Genomic DNA, 24,767 nt, shown 5'->3' with positions numbered 1-24,767 from the left:
ACCTGATGCCTCAGGAACATGGCCAACTGGTGTTGAGTGTGATCGTGCACCCGTAACCACCACAGGTGGACATTCCAACCCTGCCTGGCCCCATACTGCAGGATTTGCAGAAAGAAGACCATCCAACACAGGATCACCTACCGGCGATGACACGTCATGATGCAGATCCGGCTCAACATAGTGGTCAGAGGATGCATCAGAGCCTGACTCAGAGTCAGTTCTGGACACGATGGCCTGGAGCACCTGTGGGTTCTCGTGGGCTGCCACCCCACGACCACCACTGGTGCCTGGTTGGTCATGTGAACTGACCACCGTGTCTGGTATGACAGCTTCATCCTCTTCTGCCAGTGCGTCATCACCTGCAACATAAAAAAGAAAAACAAGAACACGCACGTCAGTAGCACATACCACACACATACAGTTCACAACATTGACAGACGAATAATGAAACAGCCATGTCACAGGCAAATCAAACCCCAACATGCATCCAGTAGCATTGCAATGCAGGGCCATTCCAAAATCAGTAAAGAATATGTGCAAAATGTGAATGCAACACATGTATTGCATGTTGCACATCACCTGCATCACACACAACCTCTAGAGGGCATACATGCAATTAAAAAATGAGCGATGGTAACAAATAGTCGGCACCTAGCATAAGCATGTGTTACCACACAGATAGACACAGCTAGAAATGTAACCGAACACACCATGATACAGGTAACATGCATGTTCATGTGCAGCACTCAACTACAATCAACTATGCACAGAACATGTGTCATAGGAGGCATCTACGCTAGTGCATTTCCAAACTGTGATGGGAGGGACATGGTTACAAACATGTCAGGTCAACATCACACAGCACCATCATGATTGCACGTTAAAGGGCTTAACTTGGCACAGGAGCGGGTGTGTGTGTTGCAGTGCATGTGTAGCCCCTCAACTTACAAACCAAGATGTACATAGTGATGACAATATTCAAACAATATGGCAGTTTAACGGCAATTGCAGCCATTATGTGCAAATGGCATGCACCAGGTAGCATGGTTTCCATGAAACACTCGCTCTAGGGCCAATAGCAGGGAGGTACTGCATGGCAATGACATGTTCCACGCAGAACTGTGCATTGCCAGACAGTGTAGGTGTACGTTTATTGCGTTTCGTCAGTTAAATGTCTTTACAGCCAATGAGAAGTGGACATGATGGAGGAGAGTTGAGGAACCATCCATAGTACATCCATGCATATTGAAGACAAAACCATTTGAAAAGTGGTCATGGGACTGTAACTGGGGGGGGCATAGCCATGATACAGATGTGCACAGCTCAAAGACATGCGTGATGACACACTGACCTACAGTGAGCATGACATGGTTGTCCTATTGAGATGACACTTGGATCATCCTGGAAATATACAACAATGAGCTGATGGTGACACCTAGGGGCATACATGTAATGCACAAGTAACATGATCCTGCACATATGTGCATGGGGAGCCACTGCCATAGAGTGAGCCACACTGCACCAAGGACAAAAGATGCGTATGACATGATTGCACACATACACAAGTGGCTCAGAGCGCAAACAAGCAAAGGGAGGGGACCAAGGGAGAAAAGGAATTCAAAACAACTATCATACAGGGCACAGTGACATACAGAACACGCTAGTGCATGGAGAAGGGATAAAGGGTTGAAGACCCAGGAAGGGGGAGAAGGGGAATGTGCCAAACAGAACAGACCAAAGAAGGCAAATGAAGTGCAATGATAGAATATCCATTCAAATAGTGGTAGTGCAGCTGCAAGTGGCAAGTGCAAGATGATTTGGACAGGGCAAATCTGATGAGTGCAGACAAAGAGTGCTGGACTGTATGGGTACAAGCACTGGACCCATTGATATGGGAGGCCTGTAGGCAGTGCAGCAGGGAGGCAGGGTGAGCAGGTACCTGATCCGATGGGCAGAGCGTGTGCAGGGGCACAGTGCCAACAGAGAAAACTGTTCAGCTAGGTAGACGAGGGGCTAATGCAGGAGAACGAAGGAAGGTGTTGAGGTGCTACCAGAAGCAGATATATCTCCCCTCAAGATTCAACGTGGCGAGTTGGCAGTTCAAAAGTGAGATCCCAGCTGTACACACAGATCTGCTCCTACCTCATTCATTAAATTCATGAATGAGCTTGAGGGAGTGTGGGGTAGAGGAGCAAAGGACTCAAGGGGGGAGGAATTAGTAGAGGGATTATCAAAGGTATTTTCTACCCAGTCCCAAAGAAACCTTGTGCACAGGGTCTGAAGTAACATCCTTGCATCCACTAGTAGCCAGTGAAGGGGTCACATAGCTGGAATAATGGGATCCCAGAGCTTGTGGCCAAGGACACGTCTTGCAGTCCTTTACCGGATTAGTGGTGGAGGGTGGAGGACAGTTGATTATTGAATGAGACTGTCACAGTACCCCAACCTTGAATGAACCAGAGCTTGACAAACTGTGAGCATGCAGAAGGATGTTAGGAAGGGCACAGTACCCTTGAGGTGGTGGAGCAATAAGTTAATCCATTCCAAGATACATCACAAATGTGTGTGTAAAAGGGATGTGTTGAGTAAAAGGTGACCCATAGGTTCATGGCCTTGCAGGTAGAGGCAGGAGGAGGGCCAAGTGGGGCTGGCAGAGATTGATTGCAAAGGATGGAAAAGGTGCATCAATGAAGAGGATGTCAGTCTTGCTGGCATTCAGACAGAGACCGTTGGTAGTACACCAAAAGCAAATGGCAATGAGGCTATCTGAAATAAGGGCGGGCCAAGAGGTGGCCAAGGGCAGCCAGGAAATGAGTTGGTTGTCAGCATAGCACCAGAACTCGTACAAAAAATGATAATGCAGTAGTTAAGAGCTGGCAGGTGCTCTTTAAGAATTGCGGCCGAAAGTTCGGACCCTTGGTGAACAACACAGGTGGAGAGGGAGATTGAAGATAGGTAAGAGCCAACTTGTAGCTGGGTGAGTCACACATACCAAACACACATGTCATTGAGTTGCACGCATCAATACTCACCAGATGATGCATCATAGTCCATTATCTCTCCCACTCCATGGATGTGTTCCTCTGGGATGAACTCTGAAGCGATCTCCTCATGCTGAGTGAGTTCATCCTCCTCTGATGGTGGCCCACCACCAGTCACCAGAGACATGTTGTAATTGGGGGCACGCTTTTGCTTAGCACTGCGTTTGAGGTCATTCCAGCGCTTGTAGGAGTCCTGAGCTGTGTCCACCTGGAATCCCATGGATGTCACACCATTTGCAACATGCTGCCAGTGGACCCAACTCTGGTGATGTGTTGTATGGCACTGTGGGCCCACAAGCATATCGCGTTGGTGTTCCGACATGTAGCCAAAGGAAGTCCAGTTCCTGATTGCAGAAAGGCTTCTTCGTTGACGTGCCAGAGGCCGGAGCCGTGTCTGGGGTCCCAGCCTCTTGTGCAGGAGCATACTTCCTCCTTTTGGACAGTGGTACTGACCCTGAGGAGGCAATGTGGCCCTGATCAGTGGGGGCAGTGGCACTGGTGGACTGGACCAAAGCAGTGGGTGTTGGTATGAAGACAGTAGGTCTTGCTGGGGTCTGAGTCACTGCCGGGGTAGTGTTTACTTCATCTGCACATGCACTTACCACCACCCGGCTGCTTGGGGAAGCAGATGTCAGTACTGACCCAGATATGTGTGCCACAGTCACAGCCACAGTGGACACACATGAGCCCACCTTCCGGACAAGATGGAAATCGTCCTGGGAGTCCTCCTCAAACAACGAAACATGCGCTGCCTTACCCAGAGCCCAGGTCGAGGTGTCCAATGCTGCACCTGCAGCTACCACCACCAGTGGGCCTGTGACAGCAGATGTAAATTGCTGTTGGGTGATATGGGCGCCAGGTTGTGATGCAACAGCTGCATCACCAGGAACCGCAGGGGGTGGTGGCATGTCTGCACCAGCACATGGCTGTGCATCCCATTCCAGAGGGGTACCCCTGCCTCTTCCATCCCTGTAGCCACCCTGGCCACCCTGGACTCCCCGTCCTCCCTGGTATCCGCACCCACTTGCCCGACCACGTCCAGCCCTTGGAGGATGGCCAGCTTTGCCACGCTTAGCCTTTGGTGGCCTCCCAACCATTGCACCGATGGAAAATGGGCTATGGGAGGTTCACTCAACAATTGTCCTGGACGATTGGCTAGAAGGGGGCAGGGTACTTGATGGTATAGGTACCCAAGTGCCCCTGCAAGGATGTCTATGACCCATGGGGAGAAATGACAGGTCATGCAACGCTCAGACACCCCCTAAAATGAAATAAAAAAATAAAAATACAAAGATGATAAATAAAAATGAATTTAAGCTCACGAAATTAGAATGAAAAATAAAAATGTGTGCACGCGACCCCGGTAGCCCACATGCATGAACATTACCTCCAGCAGTATGGTTTGGCACCAAGGAACACAAAAAACACGTACGCATGGAACACGCGGGCAACAATGACCTCTAAATGGCACGCATGCACAGGGGGAACCACAGTGGGGAAAAAAGCGCGTATGCAACCCACCGTCTGCCTTGCGTGGAAAAAAAAAGAAAACACACGCGCTTGTGTGCATAGGCAACACCCAACCAAAAGAAGAGGTACAGACTTCAGATGCTCTGAAGTAATCGCGTGTGATTCCAGCAGAGTAAACACACGCGTCAGTCTCCACGAACAGCACGTACAGTGTTCTGCTGGCCCGTGCTCACATTTAACCCATGCAGAGAGCAACACCTGCGTGCGTAATGTCACATACGCGCTTACGCATTTGGGCTCTTTCCTCCAATTACACGCATTAACACGTGGACGTGCTGTTTTTCACGTGCGGAATCACTATGTGCTCATCACTAGGGAAACACCCATGCACGTAATGTCACAGACGCGCTTACGCGCTTAGGGCCTTTCCTCGATTTACACGCTGATGTGCAGTTTTTTCACATGCCAAATCACTCCGTATCAAGCTGGCATGCGACAACACATGGAAGACCACGCTCCTGCCCAGAAGGCCATTTTCCTGCCCCCCAGAGCCCCGAGCACGCTCCCACCTGCCATCTGCTGCTGCCTGCCTGCCTGCTGGCCACGTGCCCTGCTGCACGTCAGCCATCTGCAGGGGTCCAGTTGCTGTGACCACCCCTACTGGAACAGAAGACTCCCGACTGGGATTCCATCGCTCCACAGCCCAGCCCCAGGACCCAGTTGCCCACCCACACCCGCCTCGGGGATTGCCATGTCGCACACAACACCATCTGGCACCGTTGGCAACCCCCCAGCAGAGAGGCAGAGGGCTACCAGCTTCAGTGTCAATGAAATTGGTATCCTGGTGGAGCAAGTCCTGGGGCAGTATGATGCCCTCTTTGGAAGTTCACGCGCCGACAATGAAGTATGGAAGAGGATCTGGATGGACATTGTGGCTGCCATCTACGTGGAGGCGGTGGCAGCCTGCGACATTCAACATGTCTGGAAGTGCTGGGAGGACTTCTTGTCCAGGACCCTCAACAAGGCCCGGCGCCTCTTGAAGGCAGCGGATGCTGAGGGGTGCCTGGTCCGCCTTACCAACAACCAGATGAGGTTCCTGGAATGTATACGCCCAGCGCACCACATCCAGGTCCTTGAGAGGCAGATCCGTCCGGAGTGAAGCGGTAAGTGTACATGCATGATGATTGGACACTGTGCATGTTGAGGTGTGTCAGGAGTGTGCAGGTTGGACAAATGTCTTTGTAGGCCCATGTATGGATGTGTATGTACAGGGACATGAGCCTGCCGCATGTGAGTCATGTCATGCTTGAGACACATCAATGGTGTATGTGTTCAAATGCATGCTGGCCGAATGCATGTGTGGATGCACCCATGTTTAAATTTCTGTGTATGTACTGTGGCATGGTTGTGGTGTCATACATGGGTGCTGGTTCCACCTGCATGTATCTGCACTATGTACATGTGCATGTGTGTGTATTTGACAAGTGTGCAACTGTGATACACTATGGATGCATGTAACACTAACATGTAGGAGGCTGATTGGCAGCTGTAACATGGATGGCAATAATATCACTGCGACAGGTGGTTGAGATGTACAGATGCATGTATGTCTGGTGGCGTGTGTGCATGTGTTCTGCACTCCCCGTGTTGCATGTGACATCAGGCTAACCTTCGGCTGCTCATGCTGTTGTATGTGTATGGATGGTGCTGCCTGCTGCAACATTCCTGTTGATTTGCGCATGCGTGTGAGTTGAAATGATATGTGTGTTGGGGAGTGTGATGCCATGTGTGAAGTTTGACACTGCCACTCATGTGTAACTATCATGTGTGTTTCAGGCCATTGTACAGTGCCCTGATGCCTGTGTTCTATCTCTCCCTGTCTGCAGCGTCAACTGATAAAGAGGGCGGAGATGGTGCTGTGGAACAAAGCGGCAGGGATCGCACCGCCAGCTGGAGACTCAAGGCCCGGCTCCCCTCCCAGGTTGTCATCTTGTTGGGGAGTGAGGAGTCTGGTGCCGCATCCATGGCCGCAGCTGCTGAGGGTAGGTCCAAGAGGCGGAGGTCAGAGGTGGACTCCTCGGCAGCAGAAAGGGCAGCTGAGACCCCACAGGGTCCGATGGAGGAAGATGGCATGGAGTCATCCAGGTTGGTGGTGGGTTTGGATGAGGAGGAGGCCATGGAAGGGACACACACGGGGTCCGGAGGGGGGATTCCACTGGTGCTCGTGGTGCAGTCCAGGGGCAGGGACAGGAGGCAGCACAGGTCACCGTGGAGGTGCTTGTGTGTAATCTTGTCCCCGATCCTGTGACTGCATCATCCCGTCCAGACCTGTTCTCAGGGAGGGGATGCGCGAATAACAACTGGCCTTCCTCTCCCTGCGGACATGGCAATCCGGGACCGTGTTGAGCCTGTCCTGGCTGGGGTGGCGTTGTATCAACGGGGCATCCGTGATGATGTGCAGGGTTTTTCGTGAAGACTGTGCACGTTATTTGAGATGCCTCATTGACCGCGTCGACCTACTAGGACAGGTCACCAGTGCTGGATTACTCAGTTTCATGGACCTTGTACCGACCCCCTCCTCAACTGAACCACCTATGCCCCAATCGTCCTCCATGCCATCTTCCAGCCATGTGTCACCTGGGTACCCTGTGGAGCTGCCTCTGACCCAGCGGCCAGGCTGGTGGAGGACACATCCCTGCCACAGTTGGGAGTCGCAGGTCCAGCAGGGGTGGCCACCCCAACAACTGGACCCCAGCACGAGGAGGACGTGCAGGCATCAAGAGCCAGGGCACATGCACGGCAGCAGCAGGCTCAAGGTGGGAGCGATGATGGCTTGGGGCCATCAACATCAGAGGGGCAGGCATCGACCGGAGGGCAGGAGGACCCTGGATTGGGAGTGTCTTCTGTGTGGCAGCGGTTGGGCCAGCAGATAGATGCAGAGCGGCGGCGAGCAGAAGAGGCACAGCTCACTATGGTCACGGCAGAGAACTCCATGCGCAGGCCGCCGAGGCGGGCTGAGTGCCTCGAGGAAATTCGCAGGGAGTTGGAGGTGGACATGGCGTTATCCCTGTGAAACCTCAGGGCCAGGGAACAGGCCCGCCTCCAGGACGTAGAACGGGAGTTCGATGATGCCCTGGCCCGGGAAATCACAAGTGAGCCGTAGGACTTACCCGCCGCCATTGTATTAGGTTTCCTTAATATTTTTCTTTCATTTGGGGCGCATGACTATGCCCCACATTTTTATATAAAGTTGTTTTTAAGTTAGGGTTTTTGATAGGTTTCATTTGGGTTGTTGGGCCCATGGACCCTGGATTTGGAAATTGTATATAGTTGAAGACTGGATTGGACTTCTTTTTTTTTCATTTTTTACCATGGAGCAATGGATTTATTTTTTCATTTGAATCTTGTTTGATGGACGAACCCTTTGGAGACATTTTCATTTGGATTTATTCTGATGCAGCATTCATATATTTTATTTCATTTATTTTGGACATGTAGCCTTTTGTTTATTATTTGTATTATTGTGTGAGTTTCTTTCATTTCCTTGCTTTTATTTTTAACACATTTTGGTTTAATACTTCATTTGTGTGGTTTTCTCTCGTTGGTTTCATGCATGTCATGATGTGGGTTTTCTCATTCACTTGCACCCAGTGTGTGTGTGTGTGTGACGGACATCATGTATTGATGTGCATACTTGCCATTTGGAATGCATCATGTAATGGTGGATTTCAATGTGGGGTAGATGGTATACTTGGTTGGGTGTTTGGGCTGTGGTGGCGTGGGGTGGGATTAGGGTGGCCATAAGGGCCATGTGTGTGGATCGTGATGACATGTTGGGGGGACATGAGTCGGGGCCTGCTGGCAGGTGCCCGTCAATGCTGGATTGTCGGGGGTGCAGGGGGACATGAGTCAGGGCCTGCTGGCAGATGCCCGTCAATGCTGGGTGGGCATAGGCACAGGAGGACATGAGTCGGGGCCTGCTGGCAGGTGCCCATCAATGCTGGGTGGGCGGGGATGCAGGGGGGCATGAGTCAGGGCCTGCTGGCAGGTGCCCGTCAATGCTGGGTGGGCAGGGGTGCAGGGGGACATGAGTCGGGGCCTACTGGCAGGTGCCCGTCAATGCTGGGTGGGCAGGGGTGCAGGGGGACATGAGTCGGGGCCTGCTGGCAGGTGCCCGTCAATGCTGGGTGGGTGGGGTTGCAGGGGGACATGAGTCTGGGCTCACAAGTGTGCCCACAAGTGCATGGTGCCATTTGGGCTGACTGCAGCGCATGGTGAGGGTTGTAGGGCAGTCCCCTGTGGTGTGGGCTGCCTGCAAGGCATGGGGAGGGGTGAAACCGACACCAGGGAGGGCACACAATGCCAAATCGCGTGTAAATCTCCCCAACGCACCCCTCCGAACACACGTATCCCTCTCGCGCTAGCGAAATCGTGTGTAAAACTCCCTGCACACCCCTCAGAATACATGTACCCCTCTCGCACAGGGACTATTGTGTGTCAAACTCCCCACGTACCCCACAAATACACGTATCCCGCTCGCACAGGGCCTATTGCATGTGAAACTCCCCGCATATCCCACAAATGCACGTATCCCGTTCGAACAGGGCCTATCGTGTGTGAAACTCCCCGCGTACCCCACAAATACACGTATCCCACTCGTACAGGGCCTATCGCATGTAAAACTCCATGTGCACCCCTTAGAATACACGTACACCTCTCGTGCTACCGAAATCGCATGGGAATTGTCCCCCTGTGGTGTGGGCTGCCTGTGGGGCATGCACTGGGGGGATGGGCTGCCTGAGGGGCATGCACTGGGGGGATGGGCTGCCTGTGGGGCATTGGGAGGGTGGATGGGCTGCATGCATGTATTCTGAGGGGTGCGTGGGGAGTTTTACATGCGTTTTCGTGGTTGGGGGCTGTATGCTGGTCAACCGGCCTTTGCACCATGTACTGGATTTGTGCGCTGATCATGGCGCACGGGGCGGGGGTGGGGGCATAACTGGCACTGCTGCAGGGTTGCTACGCCACTCTGCACCACAGCTTATTATGGATGTTAAAATCCATGAATACCATGTGCGCTGAAATGGGTTTCTATGAATTACCCCCTATATCAAAAGCATGATCTAAATAACAAAACTATTGCATATGCTAGCAAGGCATTCTCACAGGTTGAAACTAAGTTCAGTAAATGTGAAAAAGCACTTTCAACCACTGTATGGGCGTTCCAACATTTCCATCCCATAGTTCAAGGGCAAAGAGTAATTATTGAAACAAATCGCCAGCCCCTGCAGTTTATGCAAAGTAAGAGAATTAGATTGGAGAATATGGCTCAGTCCATAATTACCTCCTGGACATTGGCACTGTGGAAGTAAGATATGGACAAGGTAAAAAGAGCACAGTTGCCCATGAGCTTGCAGATTTGTATGATTGTGCAGCCGAATGTGCACCCGAAGAAGCAGAAATGGAATGAAGTTTGAATGAATTTGAACAGTCCCCAAACAAAACATTCAATGAAGAGATATGTAGGGATTTACTAACTGTGTATGTGGATGGTTGTGCATACCATGTGGAAAATAACACAGAAAAATAGCTTGTGGCAGAAATTGGAAATATCTGGTTTAAATGTGAAAACATTCCAAGAGTGAGCATGAGGATTGGGCCTGGAAGTAGTCAAGTGGCAGAGTTGGCTGCTATTTACAAAGTAGTTGCTACTTCAGCGGAAAACAAACTCAAAGGGAAAGTTCTAGTAACTGATTCTGATTATGCAAAAAATTGTTTTGTAGAATATTTACCTGGCTGGAAGGTAAAATGTATGCTCACCTATAACAAAAAACACTGAAACATGGCAAGATGATTCAAGCCATAGATAAACTTGTGTCAGAAAATGATTTGATAATACATTGGAGAAAAATCCATGGCCATTTAAGTATGCCAGGTGAAGACAAATAGGGAAATGACAAGGCAGATCAGTTTGCCAAAATTGGAGCTGTGATGGGGGAGTTGTTTCCCATTGAACACCTACTTGGTGAAATACAGGTATATGTGATAACACGCTCCAAATCTCCAAAAGTAGTTGAGCAGCCTGTGGTGCAATGGAGTTTATGATACTCCAGATCAAGACCCAGTCAAAGCACAAAGGTAGGATCTGATTTTAGTCATATTCTATAATCACTTGTTAGGTGCAGAGCAAAATCCTCTGACCGAAGAAGATTGTAAAGGGAAAGGGGAGTTGAGGGTGTTCCTAAAAAACAAAAAGAGAATTAGGTTACAGGATGAACTGATGATTAGAGAATCTGTGACAAATACAATGGGTAGTGCCATTGTCATTTCAGGGACTGATGTTACATCATGCCCATGATACTATAACTGCAGGACACTGGGATTCACAGAAAACTTTGGAAATTTTTAAAGACTATGCTTATTGGCCACACATTTCCCAAGATGTTGATTTATACACCAGTGGGTGTCTAGTATGTGCACAATTCCAACCTGCTTCACCTACGCATAGAGCACCATTAATGAAAAGAGGTTTGATCCTCCCATGGTCTGATGTGCAAATTGACTATGTCAGGCCTGTACAAGGGGAATCCGATATATGTTAACGGTAGTTTGTTTAATGTCCAAATGGGTGGAATGCATTCCAGCACTGGATTGCTGTGCACAAATAGCAGCCACCTTACTTGTGAATAATTTTTTTTTTTCAAGATTTGGGTTACCCCAAATGATAGAGTCAGACCAGGAAAGACATTTTACTAGTGCATTGATGACAAAAGTATGGCAGATTTTGGGTGTGAAAAGGAAACTACACATCTCATACAGCCCTTCCTCTTCAGGTGGGGTGGAACGAAGCAACAGGTCAATTGTGGATGTGTTGAAGAAATGTGTGGATGAAACAGGTTCTAGTTGGGACCTTCGGCTCCCATTTCTATTAATGGCCATCAGGTCGACTCCTGCTAAATCAGCAAATCTCAGCCATCGTGAAATACCGACAGGAAGAAAAATGGTGTTGTCACAGCATTAACTTTAAAAGACCAGTGAGCAGACACTTGTAAATGCCTCCACAATTCACAAATATGTGGAAGAGTTGAGGAAGCACTTACAAAATACATTTGCATTTGTGCAACAGAACTTGAAAAAGGCCGCCGACAGTGCAAAGACATATTACAATAGGAAGACATATGCAAAGAAGTACAAGGTAGGAGATCAGGTTAATAAATTTAATTTTGGAAGGGTAGACATAAAAACTCTACATTTCTTGCAGCATGGCAAGGACCATATAAAATAATAGACAAGATATAACCTGTGGTGTATAAAATAGCTAAAAAGGAGGCTGAGTTGACAGTGTAATAGTATGTCCATGTAAACCAAATTAAACCTTCATTCCCGAAACATGAGGTGAAGAGGCTTCAGCAATCTGATGCCAGTTAAAAAATAATAAGTGCAGAATGGAAGGTTGTCCTAGCCACGGATTCAATGAAAATATTAATAATACATGGAAAGTACTAAGGGGTTCTGGTATGAAGATATAATGTTGGGACGTGTGTATTTTTTAAATTGTTTTGGCTGCATGACATAATATGTATGTCTCTGATTTGTATAACAATACATTTATTTTCAGGTGTTACGGCATGGCAGACGAGTACCTATGGTTGCGCTAAATGATAATGCTATTTATTTCAGATGTTCCAGTAGAAGAGGGATGAAAAATATATTGTGCTGGGTTTTTTATGTGTCTCTTTGTTTTTACTCTAATAAATTAATGTATTGCCTTGTCAGTGCTGGATCCTTGGAGTGGTGGACCCCTGCAGGATGCCACCTGATCAGAGGCCCTGGGAAAACCCCCCCCAGGCCGAAGAAGGGGGGTGAAAATGAAGTCTTCAGAGACCGTGAAGATGGTGACCAGACAAGAGCACTGGCTGTTTCTTATAATGTTAGTTCTGAGAGTATCAGGTGCCATGGTCACAAAGGGACAGGTCATGCCAGAGCCAGGTTGAAGTAGAAGAAGCACCAGGATTTATCTTGGGGAATAGAAGGTTACTGTATCGGAACATGTATAATAGCCTAAATCCTGACTTCATCATCAAAAGATTAAAAGATTTTTGAATGAAATAGAGATTACGTCAAATCATGTGAAGGAATGGGTGCAATCCCACAAGGAGGAAGCTCAGAGGACAACCAGAGAGATCATACTGCAGTTAGAAAAGGTATTTGTGAGTTCTTTGGTATAAAGAAAAGGAGAGGGAAGCGAATGGCAGGTTTATTCATGGCGTCTATTGTGATGATTATCATTGGCGCCATATTGGGCACCACAATGTCCACAGCCAATGCCGTGTCTGTAGCTGCTTTAAGTGCTAAAGCACAGGAATTAACCTATGATTTAAAAATACTACAACAAGCGTTAGATGGAAACAGAGGTGGATAAAATTAGGCGATTAGATATATGTCAATGAGACTACCTTAGTACTGAACGAACAAGCCAAAATTATGGAGCATAGTACCAATGTCATTGTTAACATGATAAATTGCTGCATGGCATTTTAATTGTAGTAAACCCAATTGAGAGGTTGATGGAAACATATTTACTGGAAGTTCAAAGTGCGATAACTGAGTTAATTCAAGGACATATACCCTTGTATTTTGTGTCATCTGATATCATCCATCACATGATGTCATGTATCACACAAAGAGAGGTGGAAATGATAAAGGAAAAGATTGCATTTGAAATGGGTCCATTTGAAATGGTAAGTGCAATGCCATTATACCTATATATGGATAGGATGGAACTAGGTTTCCTGTTATGCGTTCCACACGTTGCTCCAGAGTTGATTTATCAAACCAAACTGGTACATAATGTAGTTTTTTGCCATGGTGAGACATACACACAGATTAGAACTCCAGAGATGATAGCGTTTCAATCCTGGGAACCTGATGTTTATCTGATTCCAAATTTAGATACGTGTGTGAAATTCTAAGAGCCAAATCATATTTGTCCGAGCAAGCCATTTATTCCTGATGCCTGCGCACCACGAGATGCACACCCTCCCAACCTCCTAATGGTGGTGGTTGCAATGGGAATTAGGGACATCAGGGTCTAGCAGGCATGTGTGCAGCAGGACACCAACATTGTGCAAGCCACACATGGGGTTGTTCTGGGGGGAGAGGGGAGAGGGTGTTTTGGGAGTGTTGTGGGGGAGGGGGGAAAGGGTGTTTTGGGAGTGTTGTGGGAGGAGGGTGGAGGGGGAAAGGGTGTTTTGGAAGTGTTGTGGGGGATGGGATGGGGGAAAGTGTGGTGGGATAGTTGGGGACATGCACTTTTTCAGCTCATTATACCTTAATATACTAGTGACTAGTTAAAAAACTTCGTCATTGTGTATGTGTACTTAATTGGGGACAGGGTCCATTGTGCGCTTCACCACAGACACCAGTGCGCTAATACCCATATCCATCCTACATAGTTCAACCATGTGTCTCAGAATATTTGGTTGATCAGATGCTGTTGCACATCGCGTCCCTCCTGGCCATCGCCTCTTGCATGACCAGCATCCCTGTCCCCTCCGTCCTCATCACCATCATCATCCTCATCAGGTGGTTGCATTTCAACTTCAGAGGGCAGTGGCACATTCCGTCTGATACACATATTGTGCAGCATGACACATGCCATGGTGATCTTGGCCACCTTCTCATGGCCGTACAGGAGAGCCCCACCCGACCTGCTTATGCACCAGAACCAGGTCTTCAAAAGACCAAATGTCTGATCAATCACGACGCGGGTACGGGTATGTGCACGATTGTAGTCCTCTTCGTGCCTGTTCTGTGGGTTCCGTACAGAGAAAAGGAGCCACCTCTTCAGGGGATAGCCAGAATCACCTATATGGGTGGAAGAATGGGGACCTGTTAATGTTCACCTCAAGTGCAACCTGTACATATCACACTAATCGACTTTGCATTGTGATTGACATCCACGATTCCCAACATGCATGCAGACGATCTGTGACTGCAATGTGCAAAGGTGAGCTTGTCCCTGCAAGTGGACATGCCCCATGCATGCCTCCGACAGTCATTGACATGTCCTGGGTGAGGCCAGGTTTTAGGTGTCCCTGGGCCAGGCAAATTTGGTACCACCATGCTAGTGTACTGCCATTCTGACACCGATGTTTCCATGCTGTGAAGCATCACTTCAGTGGTGCTATAGGTGTGTGGTTCAGTGCTATGGCTAGGGGTGATCCCTTTGCATGCATTCAAGGGTGCATTGCTGTATTGATGCTGTGCTGCGCTAATTCTGTATTACAATCTTGACGCCATGTTGCAGATTTGTGTAAAATGTGGAGTGGCATGATGTGCAATGTGGATGTGGATGGATGTGTCATATTTGGCAACCTGGATTGTTCTCAATGTTGTGCAGCTTCAAATTGCATATGGGTTCTTCTCAAGTACAGTGTGGCCTTCCCTGATGGACATTGGCCTACATCTGTATGTCCATTTCTCCTACGGACGACAGTCAACAACCAGTTGCAGTATGTATCTCTCCCCCCCACAATCACACTCCCATGTGCTTACCCTGCTACTCACCAGTAGCCACAAATGTTGTCCGGCTTGTCGCCCCATGTAGCGTGGTATGGTTGAGTTCCGCAGGACCATTGAATCATGGGTTGATCCGGGATATCGGGCGCAACAATGTGTGATTATCTTGTTTGCGTCACATACCATTTGGACATTGATAGAGTGGAATTGCTTTCTGTTTCGGTAGACTACTTCATTGTGATGTGGGACCACCAATTCCACATGGGTACAGTCGATGGCCACGATGCAACTTGGGATGCCTGCCAGTGAATAGAAGCCAACTTTGGTGTTTGCGATCTCCTGGGCAGTCCGTGGCAGGGATATGTGTTCATGTGCGTGCTTCAGGAGGGCATCAAGAACCTGGTTCAGTGTGCGTGAGAATACTGGTTGTGAGATGCCATGCTGGTAGGTGCCTGTGGCCAGGAAGTGGAGCACAGTCACCACCTTCAGTAGAGGGGGGATGGCATTTCTGATGTCTATGAGGCTCACAATGTCATCATGTCCACGATGCTGGTGATGGTATCCCAGTCCAGACGGTACAGGGTGTGTATCTTCTCAGGGTGTGGAAACAAAAAAATTGATATGAGGCCGGGAAGCCCAAAGGAAACACACCAACACAGGTTACAAAGGACATACAAAGCGCTTTATTCAAAGTTACAACAATTATCAAAGTCAATTGACATACAGATAGCTATTCGGCCCTCAGAGTAACAGAACGAACCATCAACGGTAGTTCGCCGTGTTAGTGTGAGAGACCGAACATTGGGATACTCAGGTTTTTATACTTTTTATCCAGCCTTGGCCAACCCCCTCGCGGGTTAACCATTCTTCGGACCAGGCCTAGGGTTTGTTGCCAGGTCAATCCCATAATGTATGCAATTTGATCAGTTCCGCTGATACAGTTGTTCATTTACACATAGGTCAGGGATAGGACAAGGTCTCAGTTCGCGACCCCAACAAGTGGCCTGCGGGCATATTACTTATTCCTGTGTGCGGAGGTCACAACGGCCAGAATCCCACTCGAAATGTCAGTCGGCCTCCATTTTGTTGTTCAGGGTGACTTCCACACTGCAAGAGTACCTAAAATGGCGGCTTAATCCAAGATGGCGATTTGCACAATACATTAAGGTCAAGACCTTGCCGCGGAATCTATTTACACAATGTTTTTAGACAACTTGGCGGAGGCCAACATACATTCAAACAATGCGATAGGAGGTACAATATTATTTCGATTTCAACAAGGGGTTAGGTTAAATGTACTGGCTCGGATCCTGGGAATTGTTGGCTGCCTCTGTGATATTACTAGGTGCCCTGGTGGTGCTTGCTGCGCCTGTCTTGCCCTCCTCCTCCTCCTCTTCCTGCGTCTCCTCTGTGCTGCCTGTTGTTGTTGGTGCTGCACTGCAATCATGTCCTCCAGCCCATGTAATGCTAGTAGTGGAACCATCTTGGTGTGGGAAGGGGTGTGTGAAGGGGTGTGGTGTGCTCCTTTTGTGCTGCCACAGTCTCCATTGCCTCCACCTGTGCTGATTGTGTCCACCTGTGGCTGGTGGGAACACTGCTCAGTACTCTTAACGGGTGGTTTGCGATGCCGGTATTAGCGCCTTGTCGGTAAGGGTTTTTTGGGGCATTAGCATGTCCGCATGGCTTGTGATAGTGTGCTGTTACCGCCATGCCACTATGTACGGGATGAAGGGTCATGCGCCCTCGGACTAGCCGCTATTAGTGGCACCGTACTTAGTGGTGCCGCTAAGAGCGGTTATCCGGGTCGTAATTGGCACGGGTATCTAACGATACCGGTATTCCCTTACCGGTAACGTTAATCCCTTACCGCACAACGTGTAATGAGGCCCTATGTCTGTATGACACTAGCTTGACTAGTAGTCTTGTACTGTAGCAGCGCTTCAATGCCTCTGGGTTGTATGCACTCTATACACATTAACAGGAATCGGGACAATTTCAAAGTTTTTGTCCATTTCATGGCAAAGCAAGTTAGGTGGAAAACTGGAACTTAAAAGTTGTGCAGTGACTAAAGTGAGATGTGTTTTCTTCAATGTTCTTTTTTTTCTAGTGGGTGTTGGATTCTTACATTTAGAGCACTTTATCAGAGTTATTGTTGTTAAAAGAAGCTCGATAGGTTCAGTATGTGAAACATGTATTTGCACATCAGAAACAGATGGTTCAGCTCTGCATGGGTCATTAATGTTATCCTTCAATGCAGATTTCAAGATAGCTGTGGTTTCCCCTCTTACTGAGCCTTTGGTTTCTGTTGTTATTGCCAGCAAGTCCATGCTGCCAGCAACTGAGGCTAGTGATAACTGAATATCCTTCTTAGTGCCCTTTCTTTACTAACAGCTTGGTTGTTTGTGCTGGTTACCCGTTCTTTACTCAGTAACATGCACGTGTACTTTGTGAAGCCACAGTAGTTAGCAAAAAACACTTAAAGCAAGGCACACCACTTTTCCATAATTGCTGGGTGGGCATGATATTCATTCAGTAGTAACACACTGAACACTTCCTCACATGGCTCCACTTTGCAATCTTGCAGGCTTTTAGCAGAGGCTTTCTTAATGACAAAGGGCCTCATGCCGAGTTTGCTGGTCCAGAAATAAGGGTGCTGGTAAGCTCACAAGCACCCTTGTTTCCGGACTGGCAAACTACAGGTTTGCCTGCTGGAGTCGCTGTACCCGACAGGTCTGACCCTGCCGAGCACAGCAGTCATGGTAGGCAAAGCTGTCACGGAAGCACCAGCACCGTTAACAACGGACTCTATGGGAATGGGGATTAACAGAATTACTGGCGCCTGACTTCCCGGCCACCAGACTTGTAATAGCACCTGCAGGGTTACCGCCGGACCAGTAATGAGATGCAAAATATTCGAATGCAGAGTTCAATGCCTGCAAAGCAGCAAAGCACAGGCACGTCCTTTCCAGCAGGGTTTCAGGCGAACACTAAAAATGTCCTCACTTCGTTGCGCTTCACAATCTCGCTGGCTTTTAGCAGAGGCTTTCTTAAAGACAGAGGGCCTGATTCATGGAATGGGTTGCAGAAATGGCACAAAGTTTGGAGCAGTGGTGCATAAAACGTATTGCACGCCAAACCTATTCATGGATGTAAACATGCATTACTAGCTGTCGTGCAAGTAAAAACAAGCTGTGCGAGGAACACCCACAACACGCCCACCAAAAAGCATGCAAAAGGACAAACACAGCACAAGCCTCCGTGCCACCCCCCGCCCACCATCCAGTACCCTTGTGAGAAGGCTTGCCTCACCCCGCAAGCCCAGGCTGCACTCCAGCGGAACCACACATATTACCTCGCAAGCCTAGGCTGCACCCCTGCGAAATCGCGCATCTCACCTCGCAAACACATGCTGCACCCCAGCAAAATCAAATGCCCTCCCTCGCAAGGCCAGGCTGCACCCCAGTGAAATAGCAGGTCTCACCTTGCAAGCCCAGGCTACACCCCTGTGAAATCACCTGTCTCACCTTGCAAACCCAGGCTGTACCCCAGAGAAAAACAAATGCCCTCCCTCGCAAGGCCATGCTGCACCCCTGTCTTGGGTGTTAGTCCTAGCAGTGCATGGTGGTGGCGCGTGTTATGGTTGCTTAGCTAACCATGAATGGCGAATTTCAGAGGTTTTTCGGTTTGACCTGTAACCACAACGTCCATGTAATAATGTTGTTCCAATGAATTTCATATGTTTTTACTAGTGCAACTTAACCATAACATTCCTTTAACAACGTTTTTTCACTGAATTCCATAGGGTTTTACCAGGATACCCTTACTTTGTATAGATGTACCATACAGCATACCAAATGGATGTTTGCGTCCTGATGGTCATAGTAACTGCTGACTCTACGTCTGTTCGTGTATATCAGGTAGCATTTAAACTGCAGAAAAAGGCAGGCGGTCTGTTACGTAGTGGTACCATTCAGCAAAGACAAAGAACATATACAAAGAGCACCAAGTATGTGTATTACAAGGAAAACTGGAGTACGTCTACAAACTTTATACTTGTGAAACAAACAGAGCAAAGTATACACCATAATGGAATGCACCAATAATCGAAATAACGTCTGCATCCAACAATATTATCGCACTGCTGGTTTACATAGAAACCAAGAAGGAAATGGTAGAGCAAGGACTGCAAAGTATTGAGAGCAGAATGTCATTACAAGGTGGTAAGTATGCTGAAATGTCTCCTGTATTTGCACAGCTTGTGCGGTGTGCATTAGTGGAAATTCTTGATTTTCTTTTTGTACGCCGCAATGCCAAGCACCCTAGAATGGATGGAAGAGAATTTACCTCATGACACAATGAGTAATCGATGGTAACCTCAATGGTACGCTGCAGTCTGAATACTAAGACAGTTAATATGTATTGCTTCATATGCACCTAACAGATATTTTTATCTTTAACAAGACATACTAGAAATAAAAGGAATGCACCACAAGCAGCACCTCTTCTGCAACAGCATATGGCCACAGGAAATGAAGGAAACTGTAAAAAACTAACATAGAGAGCCTGGACGACAAATAGGAACAATTGCTAAAGAATGTAGCCATCTTAAAAGATTTTGTACAAGGACATAATATGGGAAAAATAGAATACACTGCTCCACCTTTAAGTGTACCCCTTCCCCATTTCCCAGCCCACCATCCCCAACAATATGCCTGTGAGTAGAGATGTTGCGATGAGACTTCAATCCTTGACTCTTCTCATGATGAACGTGTACAAATCCCCAATTCTCCTGTGTATGTATCCATTTCTGCTACCCCTTACCTTTCCTAATAGAGTCTATGGAGGTCATTACGACCTTGGAGGTAGCCATGCCGCTGATTGCAGCATGGCTACCTCCGTTCTGGGTGCCAGGTCCGGGTTCCTGGAATGGGGAAATACCGGCCCATTCTGACCTTGGAGGGCTCAGTATTTCCCCGTTCCAGGAACCCATCCCCATTCCCATTAGAAGCCCCATAGGGCTCAATGGGAATGGGGAGCATGCTAACAACAGGCCCGTTAATGACAGGCCCGTTGTTAGCATGCTGGTCTTCTCACGGGACCCACTAAGGACGCCTGGTAAAACCAGGCGTCCTTACCGGGTCCCGCGAGCAAACCTCGTAATGCGGCAGAAGGGGGTTAACGGGGCCGGCAGCTCTACCGGCCCCATTAATCCCCTACCGCCAGGGTCGTAATGACCCCCTATGTATGTCAAAAATTAAAGGTGTAGATTTAAAGTGTTGCTGAGTTTGTGAGTGGCTTTTCCTTTTATGTTAAAATTCCATAATGAGTCGGTGGTGCAACATACTGTCCCGAATGGCTGCAGTTAAGCAAAATGGGGGTTTCCTATGGACACCACACCTGCCCAGCGTATGCGCAATCACAATGATGGTATCCGTACAACGCCAATATTGGCCGCAGGTCCACCTCTTGTGATGCACCTTTAATTAGTTGTAGGAGCACACGTCTGTCCATTCCACAGATAGGCCCATGTGTATGCCATCCTCTGTGTCCTGGTAACACAGCACTTCCAGCATGGTGGGAAAAAGTTGGGACATACTTTCAGTAGTATGAGGCATCCACCCATGTCCTACGGACAGCTGTGCACCTGAACATTGCACTTGCTGTAGGCTACAAACACCCAGCTAGTGCGAAAATGGTCGCCGGACATGTGTCATATCTTTAATGAGTCCGGGGAGGCCAACCCTGTTCGTAGGACACCTATGCACATGCGCACAAAGTATTCTGCCCAATATGCATCCTGCGGACAGCTGTCCCATTCAAGAACATTTGCCACATCGCTATGTGACCGCATCCACGCTGTGCGTGGGCCCTTATTTGCCGGACATGATCCGCACCCCCAGACATCAGAAAAGTACTGCTTTCTGCAATATAAGGAGTGTAAGTACACCATTACAAACATCCCACACTGTGCCATTGCACATGTAACTATTTTTTGAATGATTTAGGCTTGCTTTCTAGTTCCAAGTGCTCCACAGCAGCCCTAGAAAAGGCCACACCCCAGAGCATTCTGTTTTGCAGAGAAGAGTAGCGGGCCACATTACTTTGTTTTGGAATTTCTTTCTGATCAATTCTGCTGTGCTATATTACCTTTGCAATTAATGGCAACCGTGGCTGCTGCTGCTGCCTCTATGTCAGAAACACTCACACCCTCACCATAACCCCTCCTTCCGAAGGTCCTGGACAAGGGAACAGGCATGGTGATGTAGATAGGGATCAAGAGGAGAACAAGCATGAAGTAGAACACATCCCCAATTCCTGCAGCCAGCGTGGGTGCTGGGTGTGGAAACTGTTTACCAGCATAGGAGGCGTTCCAAAATGTCATGCTAACCAAGTGAAATGCGCTAACTCACTCGCGGAAAACCTGGCTTGTACAGCTATGGCACCACCTCCATGCGACGACACCTCAAATCGAACCACAGGCAGCAGTTCAGAGGGTAGTGCCCTCCAAACAAGGCAGTAGGTTACTTTCCTCTACAGCATTCTCCGCATCTGCTCCTGCCACCGCCATGGATACTGCTGTGGGGCAGCAGAACCTTAAACTAGCCTTGCAGGACATATGCAGCGCAGCAGACCCTTACCTTTCAATGGTCATTGTATTGTGCATTTACTGCGATAATGTAATCTGCAGGGGAGAGCAACTTTGAAGTGCTATCAAGGGTTTGATCCGGGAGCATGAGAATGACTGCCCCCTACCTAAATGAGGGCCACCCAACATCCTCCTCTCTCTGCACTTGCCCCATCTTATCCTTGTGGTTGGTGCCCCTTCCGTACCCTCTGTTCCCTTCCTTTTCTTCTGTGTCGTGGGTTAAAACACCAAGAAAGTTACAAACCAATGAAAAAACAAAAAAAGTTTTAAAAAAGACTCCTTTTAGAGCCACCTTTCAGAGGTCAGAAAATGGAATTGCTAATGAAAGGATGCAGACCGCTGCGCAGCCTTTAAGCTCTGCAGATTGCCCAGTAAATAATGGGAGGGGTGGCTCTGTCAAAAACATTGCAGTTGATTGCGGGAGAAAGTGCTGGCTCTAAAAACAGGCTTTTGTGGTGTTTTTTGTGTTTCGAAGGGTTGAAATGGGCTACACCTACTAGAAAAATGCTTCTTGTACTTGCAAAAAATGGCAGCAATGCATTTTGGATAGGTTGGAGAAAAATTTGATTGCTAGTATCAGACAGATGAACTCCATCTGTGGGAAAAAACATTCGTGCAACTAAATGTAATATTTGCATTGTGGAAGTAGGACATACCAACATCTCTAAAAAAGGCACAAGCAGCCTTCTTGACATTGTGCCTTGATTTTTCCATTTGCGGACTAAATGAAAAAGAATTCAGCCACATCTGTGTCTGTGCAATGCGAGAAAAAATGACTCACAAGTTTGTAATAATACCCAGGACGTGGCCAAGTCCCTCCTTCATCGCAAACTGCAAAGACATTCCGGTAACATGTCATAAACTGTTCCCTCCACAACGAAGAATAACAATGTCTGGATGATTGAGCATCACCAAAGTGGCACAAAGAGAAACAAAAATCAGCCCCTTCATTGCACATACTCCATACTAGTGTACATCCACATGATGGAATGCAAAATGTGCAGCCACTCCTCAGTGTTTAGCATGCACTTTAAACCATTGTATGTAGGACTCCCCCAAAATCCATACGCTCTGCCTCCTGAACGACACAGCCATAAGCATAGGTTTCTACATTCCTCTCTACAAACAGACCTTCTGCCACAGTCTCTGCATACACGCCACACCCAGACACCTTATTGAGCAATCCATTAGCCTCAACAGTGCCATTTCCATGCCTGCCATCCTCAAAAGCCCCAGATGTGGCACATGCGATCCTGGAACTACCGCGCTATCCGTTGACTTATCATGCTCTGTACGGGAGTGGGGGAATACATTTCAACCAGGGTAGGGAATTTCGTCTTTAGTGGTGGCTCTGAAAAGAGCCCTCTTTTTAGGTGCTTGAAAAAAACACCTTTTTTTGATTTTTATAGGGGTTTTTGTTTTCTTCTTCTCCTTACATTCTTACAGTAAACTCTTCAAAGCATCCTGTAGATTCTGAAACAAAATAGCATTTCCAATGGCGGGCAAAGAAATGGGATTTGCATCGAAAACATAGACATTTCGAGAATTAAGCACCTCATTGTCACAGGAGAACATCCCAGCAGTGCATAAAAATTCACACATGCCTCTGTTTATAAGACACCTTCTGACCTCTGGCTGGGGACAAAGTACATTGGGATAGTCGCATACTTTTCTTGGTAGTATTCATGAGAAAACCACCTTCACAGTGGGAAAAACCTGCATCACTGCTTTCACCAGCTTCTTCACCAGCTTCTTCAGTTGACGGAACAAACCCACATGCAGGGTTACATAATGCACCATGACAACATCCACACCTTTGCAAAGTGCAACCACAGCACCGAAACTGGACACATGCACACCGTGCACAAATCCTCCACTCCTTCCAAATTGAAATTGTCAGCAATGCCTCTTTCCTGGGCATACCTGTGCAGAACATGCACAAAGGCATCACCCAAGATCAACACTTTGCATCGCTCCATCTCTGACAGCCTCACTACACAGAGCAATGACAAAAAGTATTACCACCCATTCTTGTGAATCACACCCTCAACACCTGATTGGATAATCCCCACTGTCCCATTTCCATGCCCAGCATGCTAGGAAGGGCAGGATGTGGCACGTGCGCTTCCCCATCAACAGCGAAGGTTGTGCCCCAGTAAAGCAAGAACAGTCCTTGTTCCCTGCCCACTACTCTTTTTCCAGCACTCCCTCATTGGGTACTGTTAAATAGTCACACATGCATCCACCAATCACATCCAAGACCTCTGTATCTAATACTATAATTTCTGCAAAACACTCCATACGTACCAATAAACACTCAGAGTGCAAGTCGTGTGTACCTCTAGTAGAATGTTCTGTGAAACTATCCAAGATTTATGCATCCATATTCATCCACATCGGCACCCATCACCACAAAGTAAAGGTATTAATATTTTGTATGAAGTATTTTTGCAACTCTGTTATAAGTGCCTCTGAGCAGGGTACCTGCTACTGAACCTCCATAACTTACTCCAAAAGCATACTGTCATTTCTCCCATCACATACCATCTAATGCCACTTGCAATGGTATGTGCTTTGAAAGTTTTCATTTACCCATATCAGCCATTGTAATATCCAAACAGTTAGTCTCTTCTTTACTTCTGTCAAGTGTATGACTTCTGCACAATGTATCTCCTATACAATTCGTAAAATTGTTGCATAAAAGGAGCACTGAATGTATCCTACCAACCTAAACCAAGTAGATACATTGCATGCATAAGTACTGGGTGCCTGTCACTTACCTTGCACACTTCACAGAAAGTAACATTACTTAGAAAGGCAAACACATGTACGTGTGCATTGACAACAGTGCCAATCGTAAATGTGGATACATAAATCCAACAAGTGAAATAATTGCTCTACTCATGTAGGAAGCCTATATGTGCAGAACAGTTAATAGATTTTAACACACAAAAACATTTTCTTTTCCAAGCTGTACACCTTTTTAAACTTTTTTCTCACCCTTCTACAACTAGCACTAATCAATTTGCAAAGTCAATACTCCTACACCAATACATACACTTGCTAAACCACACGTCATACGGCACACT

Source organism: Ambystoma mexicanum, chromosome 8, assembly GCF_040938575.1.
Source record: "Ambystoma mexicanum isolate Mex_15411 chromosome 8, UKY_AmexF1_1, whole genome shotgun sequence".
Classification (NCBI taxonomy): domain Eukaryota; kingdom Metazoa; phylum Chordata; class Amphibia; order Caudata; family Ambystomatidae; genus Ambystoma; species Ambystoma mexicanum.
Note: the sequence above shows the minus strand (reverse complement) of the source record.